We start from the raw sequence: 8,174 nt of genomic DNA on the forward strand, positions 1-8,174 counted from the left end.
TTAACATTTATTAAATGTTCTTTTTAGTGCTTTTATATATTTTCTACAATTTTAGATCTTTTAATATGTCTCATTTTGTAAAGGATGTTGCTATATTATACATGTTTTTCTCAAAGGATTTTACTTATAATTTTATACTGGAAATCATTTTTTATTCTCAGTTACTTAATTTTTGTTTGGCACCTGTGTCAGAAACTTTTGTTTATTAGACAAATAATATTATTCCTAATGGGATGCTAATATCTGCTTGTTTCTTCATTTTTTCCCTCCTACCTTGCTGAATATTTATTCTTTGGATTACAAACTCCATAGCAACATTAAGTAATTCTGATTTTAACAAAGAAATATTGTTTTGAAAATTTTGAAAGTGAAAATGCTATAGCAGCTTTATTCCACAATATTCAAAGGAGATCGTACTTTGTAAATAGTATGCTTACAGAAATTTCTGAGGAGGGGAAGGGTGGAGCAATTTCCTGTGTCATGAATCCCTGGAAAGCGGAAAATTTGAATTTGTATTTCTGACCATCACCCATTTTCACAGTGACTTGCCGTCTTGTTGTTTTATACCAAGGCTGTTAACTGGATGGCTTACATAACATCATAATGAAACAAGTCACTCAAGAGTCCTGTAAGAACACTAGACTCCTCATGTGAACCTCAGAAACAGGATTCATCTAATTCCAATTACCTTCTAAAAAGCTAATCTTCTAATATCATCATATTCACACTTAGTTTCTAGTTACATGAGTGTGTGGAAAGAACTCAAGCATGCAGGTCATAAATGGTATTGGGTCGAAATGGAAGATAATCATTGATTGAGTCTTTTCCCTAAGGATCTCTGCACTCTCTATGCAGGTTTACACCCAGAAACTACCAGAACTACTTGCCTTCACTTTTTCCATAGAAGAGATCAACAGAAATAATTGAGTTTTGCCCAATATTTCTCTGGGCTATGACTTCCATAATTTCATTTACAGTCATTGGAGGATACTAGAGAATATCTTCATGTTGCTCACAGGACCACATGAGATCCCTAATTACACATGTAGGAGAGAAAGCAAGTATGCAGCAGTACTGACAGAAATGCCATGGGGAACCTCAGCTGAGATTGGCCCACTGCTGGAACTCTACAGAATTCCACAGGTGAGGGTAGGTGGGACAGGGAATGAGGGAAGCACATCCATAGTGCACCAACTCTCAAGATCATGAAGGGTTAAAAATAAGACTGGGAATATTGGCAGCTTTCAAAGGGTATAATAAACCAGAGTCTGTACACAGAAGCTTTGGGGGTTTCACACAACTTCTTTTATTTTTCTTTTTTGGATCAATGAGGAGAGGAAAGGGAAAGAAATATAATTGGGGGATGTCTGAGTAATTCATTTTCAAACTATCTCCTGAGAGAAAATTTAGAAAGATGGGAAGAACATGTGTCTCCTTCTACAGCTTTTAGATGTTACTCAGTATGCTTCAGGCTTACTACTGTGCTTTCCACCAACACTTCAGTGCATTGCTCAATTTTCTTTTCTTTTAAAGTTACCTTTGGCTCATTTGATTTCACATGGACTGACAGTGTCAAGTATCCTTCACGCTATCAGGTGGCTCCAAGGGACACACATTTGGCCCTTGCCATGGTGTCCTTGAAGCTTCATTTCCCCTGGACCTTGGGTGGGCCTGCTCATCACAGAAGGCCATAAGGAAGGAAATTCAGTTTTTCTCCAAGGTGAGAGCTGAGACAGACAGGAACAGAGTTTGTGTAGCCTTTGTGAAAATGGTCCCAACTGTGGCTGTGTCGTATCTCTCAACCAGGAAGAAATATGAAATTCTGACCACAGAAACATCAGTCAATGTGGTGGTATTTGCTATGATACTGATAGTCCAAATGATGTGAACTACAACATAGTACAAAATGACAAACTCAAAATGGCATGGTGACCTGGATGGAAGAAATTTCATACTTGACCCATTCCATGGTGTTCTTGTTTTTTCACACAACCATGAAGAGATTTCAGGTTTTTGAAATTTTGTCCAGGAAGCTACTCCTTTCAAATAACCAGAAGACACTTATCTGCTTACATATTGGTATAAGAATTTCCATTGTTCATCCTCTGAGTGTGACTGCACATTGGTGAACTGTACGCCTAATGCCTCTGCGATTTGGTTGCCTCCAAATCATTGATGACACAGTGTTGTAGTCAGGGGTTGTGCAGAGAACAATTAGAATAAGGACATGGAGTTTATAATATTATTTTTATAATGGTCACCAGGAGTTAACACAAGAAAATGCAGGAAACCTATCTGCAACACCAGAGACATAGAATATTTAGTCAAGGGCCTAAATCCCACAGCAATGTCCCACATGAGTCCAGATGAAAACCCAGAGCTCATGACAAGGCATCCCACAAGTCCAACTGGAGGGCCAGAGCCCACAAGAAGGATACATGCCAGTCTCTTTTATGGATCCGTGCTGGGAAGACCCAAAGGTCAGGGGTGGAAGCCAGAAAGTCTATGCCAGCAGGGTGAAGGAGCTGTGCTGGTGGGACGAGGGTTCTATGCTGGAGCTGAAAAATCACACTCACAACAAAGACCAGGGCTGTCCTGAAAGGCACCACAGCCATCCTCAGCAACACAGAGCCCCAAGCTCCTCCAATGACAAGCACAATCGGGTACATGCCAGGAAGCCAGCGTGATGAGTTCATCCTGAAGTCCAAGCAGCACAGTCTTCCCCTCCAGAGCCAGGAAGCAATGCTTGATGTGAGGACTAGAGCTTCTCCAGGAAAACCAACAGCTCAAATAGCAACTCATAGGAGAACCCACAATGGCTCCATGCAACAATGCATTAATGCCTCAACGCCTCAACAACCTCTTTCTCCTTCTCCACCTATTTATGCTAGTAACTTTCCTCAGGTGGAGCATCTACACTCAGTACCATGCTAATGTAATCCAGCCGGCATTAAGTTGACCACTAGTTCTTAATCCATAACACACAACATGAGTGATAAGAGCTACAATACATACAATGCTGTGTACCCTGTGGCCATGCCCTCCATGCAATACTTTTCAAAGAATTACAAAGACCACCAATGGAAAACACACAAAGGATGCCCCCCCCCCAGCAAGTAATGTGTCTTCCTTGGGATGGCATGCAGTGTCATCAAGGTGTCTCTCTCAAGGTTTTCAACATGTTTCACCCAAGAATATTAGAACCATTTCTACAAAATACATGACATTATATTTCACACTTATTGTTAAGGGAATAATTCTTGAGTTTAGTAAAAATTATCCTCAATCAAGGAGCCACTGGCTGAGTTACCAGAGGACAGCTCACTGTTTTTGTCTATAGGATTTCAATGACAGACCCATGAAAACATGTTCTATGGTTTTCTTATGGGCAACTGGAAAACCTGTAGTTATTTATAAACTAAATTGTATTATACCTGATATTGAACATAATTAAATGTCATTTAATTCTGCAAACTCTTCAGGTATGGATGAACTCATTCTATTGATAGATACTGAAGGAATAGTCAGATAGACAGTGGAATTTGTGGGTTTTAGAAAATTAGATACCACAGTTATTTTTACATGATCCAACTATAGACCTTATTTAAATGGGCTTTTATGGAGTACTATTTTGTGAAACTGACTAACATTCCTTGAATATGATGAAATTTTAGTCCTTCAAAATTCATGTGCTCCAATTCAACAGACACCAATGTTTAAGTTGCTTTATGTAAATGGGATTAATGACACTTAGAAACTTTCATTCATCTATATTTTCTGGCTTTATCCTAGAGCTCTATTCACACAGATCATGTCTCTCTCTTAGCTGCATCCCTTTCTGAAGGGATCAAATTTTCCAATCCTGCTGGAGACCAATTGAACCCAAATGACGGAGGGAAACTGGATTCAGAGTATGATATCCTCAATTTTTGGAATTTTCCAGAAGGCTTTAGGTTTAAGGTTAAAGTAAGAAAGTTTTCATCGCATGGTCCACATGGCAAAAAAATGACTTTCCTTGAGGATACAATAGAGTGGACCACAGGAGTTACAGAGGTATGTTGTACCTAATTGTGACACACTTCCTTAAGCACAAGTAATGAAACACTGTCACAGGTTTTGTGTTCCCAATTCTGCTCATTCAGTGGTCACATATGGAAAGTGAGTAACTAAATTTTCAATTTGAAAAAAATTGTTAATAAACTTTCTAATGAGTAGGAAAGAAATGTTTTTGCTTAATCATATTTTTGTAAATATATGTTTCACATTATGAAATAAATTTAGCATGCAATTAAATATTTTTATGTATGTATTCAAATAAAATTTATTCTTGTAGTTCTGAAGAATCAAAAGTGTAAGTTGCTAACATATTCTTTCCATAGACTCCTTGCTCAGTGTGCAGTGAGAGTTGCAATCCTAGATTTAGAAAAAGCCTTCGGGGGGGGGAAAAGCTGCCTATTATTTTGATTGCACCCCTTGTGCAGACAATGAGACCCCCAGTCACACAGGTAGGAGCATGTTCTGTAGACACATTCTCACTGAATTCTATGTTCACTCTGTCTAGGAAATGGAAAAAATCTTGCAGAGGACACTGATGATAAAATCCTTCTTTCAGTTACCAAATTATTTGTTATACTGAGTACTATTGCCTTGTTGGAAATCACATTTACCCCTTTGAAACGCACTCAAATTCATTTGTCCTTTTGTTCCATTATTAATCTTTTTTTGTTTTTATTTGTTATATAGCTAGGAATTAACCCAAAATGTATTCTATCAATGATCTATGTCCCCAGCTTCTTTTATTGTTATTATAGGACAGAATAGCACTAATTTCCTCAGACTCCCTCAAAAATTCAAAAAACATGTCTCAGCCCACTAATTCTCTGGAATAGCATTTATGTACCTCCACACCTACCAACATTGAATTACTTTTCTGGTCCATTAAAAGCATTCTTTTCTGAAGACAAGCTCTTTCCCCTACCCCACAGCATCTAAGTTTCATCTGCATCATGAAGCTTAACATGGAGCATGATTAAAGGCAACTCCTTACAACCTTAGGAATCACAGCAAGATTACAGTCAAGACAAGGTCAGGCATAACTTCATTTTCCAGTGGCTGATGCTATTTGTCATACAAAGCAGATAATTACAGAGAGTGAATTGTTTTTGGAGACAAGGGGATGTCTTTGATGTATAAAATGCTTATAACAGAATACAGTCCAATTCTTAAGACTTAATCCTCATTCTGCTAGAATGCATAGCTGAGTGGTGAGACAGAATATAGCATAAATTGAAGATTGTACTACAGAACTGTAAGGATGACATGCACACAGAAGAAGGGATTTTAAAAGTTACATACATTTTGGGAAGGTGTCATGGGCAGTTTCACAGAAATCATAGCTTTAGTGTTATATCAGAATAAAAAGAGGTGGCATTATTCCTCTAGGATTACTAGAAATAGCAAAAATGACATAGTCACCATTGATAGATTAGTCAAGTAACCTAAAGGACAATACCATGTTATTAAAACAGATAAAATGAGGATGAGGATTGAAACATACTGTATAAAATCTGTAATAATCCAGTGTGAAAAACTGTTCCATACCATAAGTACCACTTTGGAAGTATTTAAATTTCCTATGATTCATGACATGGTGGAATCATCTTCCAACTGAATATTTTCTAATTTGTTTTTGTGTCTGATACAAGTTTTTATTTCAAAATATATTTATTATGATTTCAAATGTTCTCTGAAATACATCAAGTCTGATTATGTACTGTGTTATGTAGTTATTTGAAAATATGTTCTCCACAAAGTATGGGAATATGGTACTTTTTATAAAATGCTGTATTTTCCCATATAGAGAATAATGCACCCATTAATATCAGTTAATACTTGCTTTTGATATGAATAATTCTCAATCATGTATAGGGTATAGACTAGATCAAAGCACAAATTAAAAATCATATGAAAGTGAAAATCCTGATAATTGAAGCTAATACTACACAGAGATAAATGTTCATTCTACATTTTATATGCTTTTGTATTGTTCAGTATTTAAATAAAAAGCTGAAGTTCTGCATCTGAAATATTCACTACAGGCTGGGGATTTAACTTGGCAGCATAAGTACATACTGGCAAGCAGGAGGTCATGAGTTCAATCCCTGGTACAAAAAAATCTCCAATTAAAAAAAGAAATATTCATTACACATTAGAAACAAGAAAAAATTAAACAAGAAGTGAAAGTTGGGACACAATCTGAAAGTAATATTTAAAAAATTAAGACAAAGAGAAAATGAGTAGAATTAAATAATTCTGGTAACAAAAAGCAACAACTCTGAGTACAATTCATCAAAAAGAAAGAAAAATTTAAATCTAACATGACAGAAATTTCCCCACTAGTACTGCTATATGGAAAATTTTCCTATGAAAATATAAGTAACTGGGCCAAGGATTTAGCTCAGTGGCTTAAGCACCTGCCTGGCAAGTGTGAGGTCATGAGTTCGATCCCTGGTACCAAAAAAAAAAAAAAAAAAAAAGTAATTTCATAGCACTCTATGACTTGAAATCTATAAAATCACAGGAAAACAGCAAAACAGTCCTAAGAAAAAATTAAGTCTCCATAGCAATAGTATCTCCATATTACCATATCTCTTAACCTATAGGAATATGTAGTGTACTACTTCTCTTCAAATATTTGTTGATTAATAATATTAACAGTGAAATTTATAAGCATTCAAAAATATATTAATGTTAACCTCATTCGTTCAAAGCAGGAGAAAAGAGGAAAATCAAGTCATTTTGTCAGGAAATAAATTGGGTTACTTATAGCTGAAAGCATTCTTAGAAGTAACAAAGTTCACAATCGGCACTCCTTTTTAAACTAAATTCACATGTCCTATTCCAAATTGAGGTGTGTATTTCAGGGATGGCATATCATGCGCAAACTCAGTTTATAAAACATAGGTCAATGTACCAGCGCTTAGTAAAATAAAACTGATGCTACTAAATGGTGATAAATAAAGTTGGACATCACTGTGATTTAAAGACTTCAAAATTATTTATTACCAAATAAGTTACAGGAGAATGTCTGTAACTGCCCCAGTACTCGTGTTTATGTTATCCTGCAGCACACTGTACAATGTGTGGTTCATTTTGGAAAGAAACAATGAGATAACAACATCCACTACCATACTACTGCCACACTTTACACCATGGGCAGTGCAATACAGAAAACATATGAAAAAAGGGAGAAATACGAATGATAGGATTTTCCAGTGACAATAGTTTCTAAGCAAAAAATTCATATAAATAAATAAAATGATATTGAATTTCCTAGCTATGGAATACAAGATTATCACAAAAAATGAAACCTTTTTCTACACCTCAGTCATAAGTTGCTTATAAAAAAATTGTGAAAATTGATCTTTGCAACATTTAAAAATCATGAAATATGTAGTGATATATCCTGTAATGGTTTTGAAAGATATCAAAGTTAAATTACTGAAATACTCCTTTGACAATAAAAATTAAATCGGTGGCCGCAGAAAGCACGTTCACAGATGGAAAGGCTCAAGAACGGAACAGTTTCTCTTTCAGTGTGTCTTCATATGTATTTCCCTGGGACTCAACAATCATGTTAGCTTCCTACTATGAGGTTATTCATTGAAGATCTGGGAAAAATTTATAAAGTTTTGATATAGATGAAATAAGTGAAGTAAGGGGAGTAATCAAGGCACGCTCTGTATTACTTTGAAAAAATAGAAAGCTTTCATGTATCTGCCAGATTTGAAAGGAGAATAAATCACAAGCAGTAGTATACAGGAGTTACTCTCTATATACTATTCTTTTATTTTGTGTATAGAAACAAATGCAAAAGTGATGTGTGATGATGCATGCCTGGAACCAATGGCTCCAGCTAACTGAGGCAAAACGATTTTCTGTGGCAACAGAGTGAATTAAAGAGATCCTTTTTCCAAGTTATAAAATTTAAAAGGGTTAAGAATATATCTCAGAGCAAAGTTTCTGAATTCAATCCCACATATTGAAAAAGAGAGAAAGAAAATGAAAACTTAAAAATTAATAATTAAATTCAAGTCTAGTAAGTTTCTAGGAATGATTTTTTTGGGGGGGAAAGTGAAATAATATACTTAGGCAAGTTTTAATTTTTAATACAT

Source organism: Cavia porcellus, unplaced genomic scaffold (genome assembly GCF_034190915.1).
Source record: "Cavia porcellus strain 051 isolate PalLab524CR breed Dunkin Hartley unplaced genomic scaffold, mCavPor4.1 scaffold_17, whole genome shotgun sequence".
Classification (NCBI taxonomy): domain Eukaryota; kingdom Metazoa; phylum Chordata; class Mammalia; order Rodentia; family Caviidae; genus Cavia; species Cavia porcellus.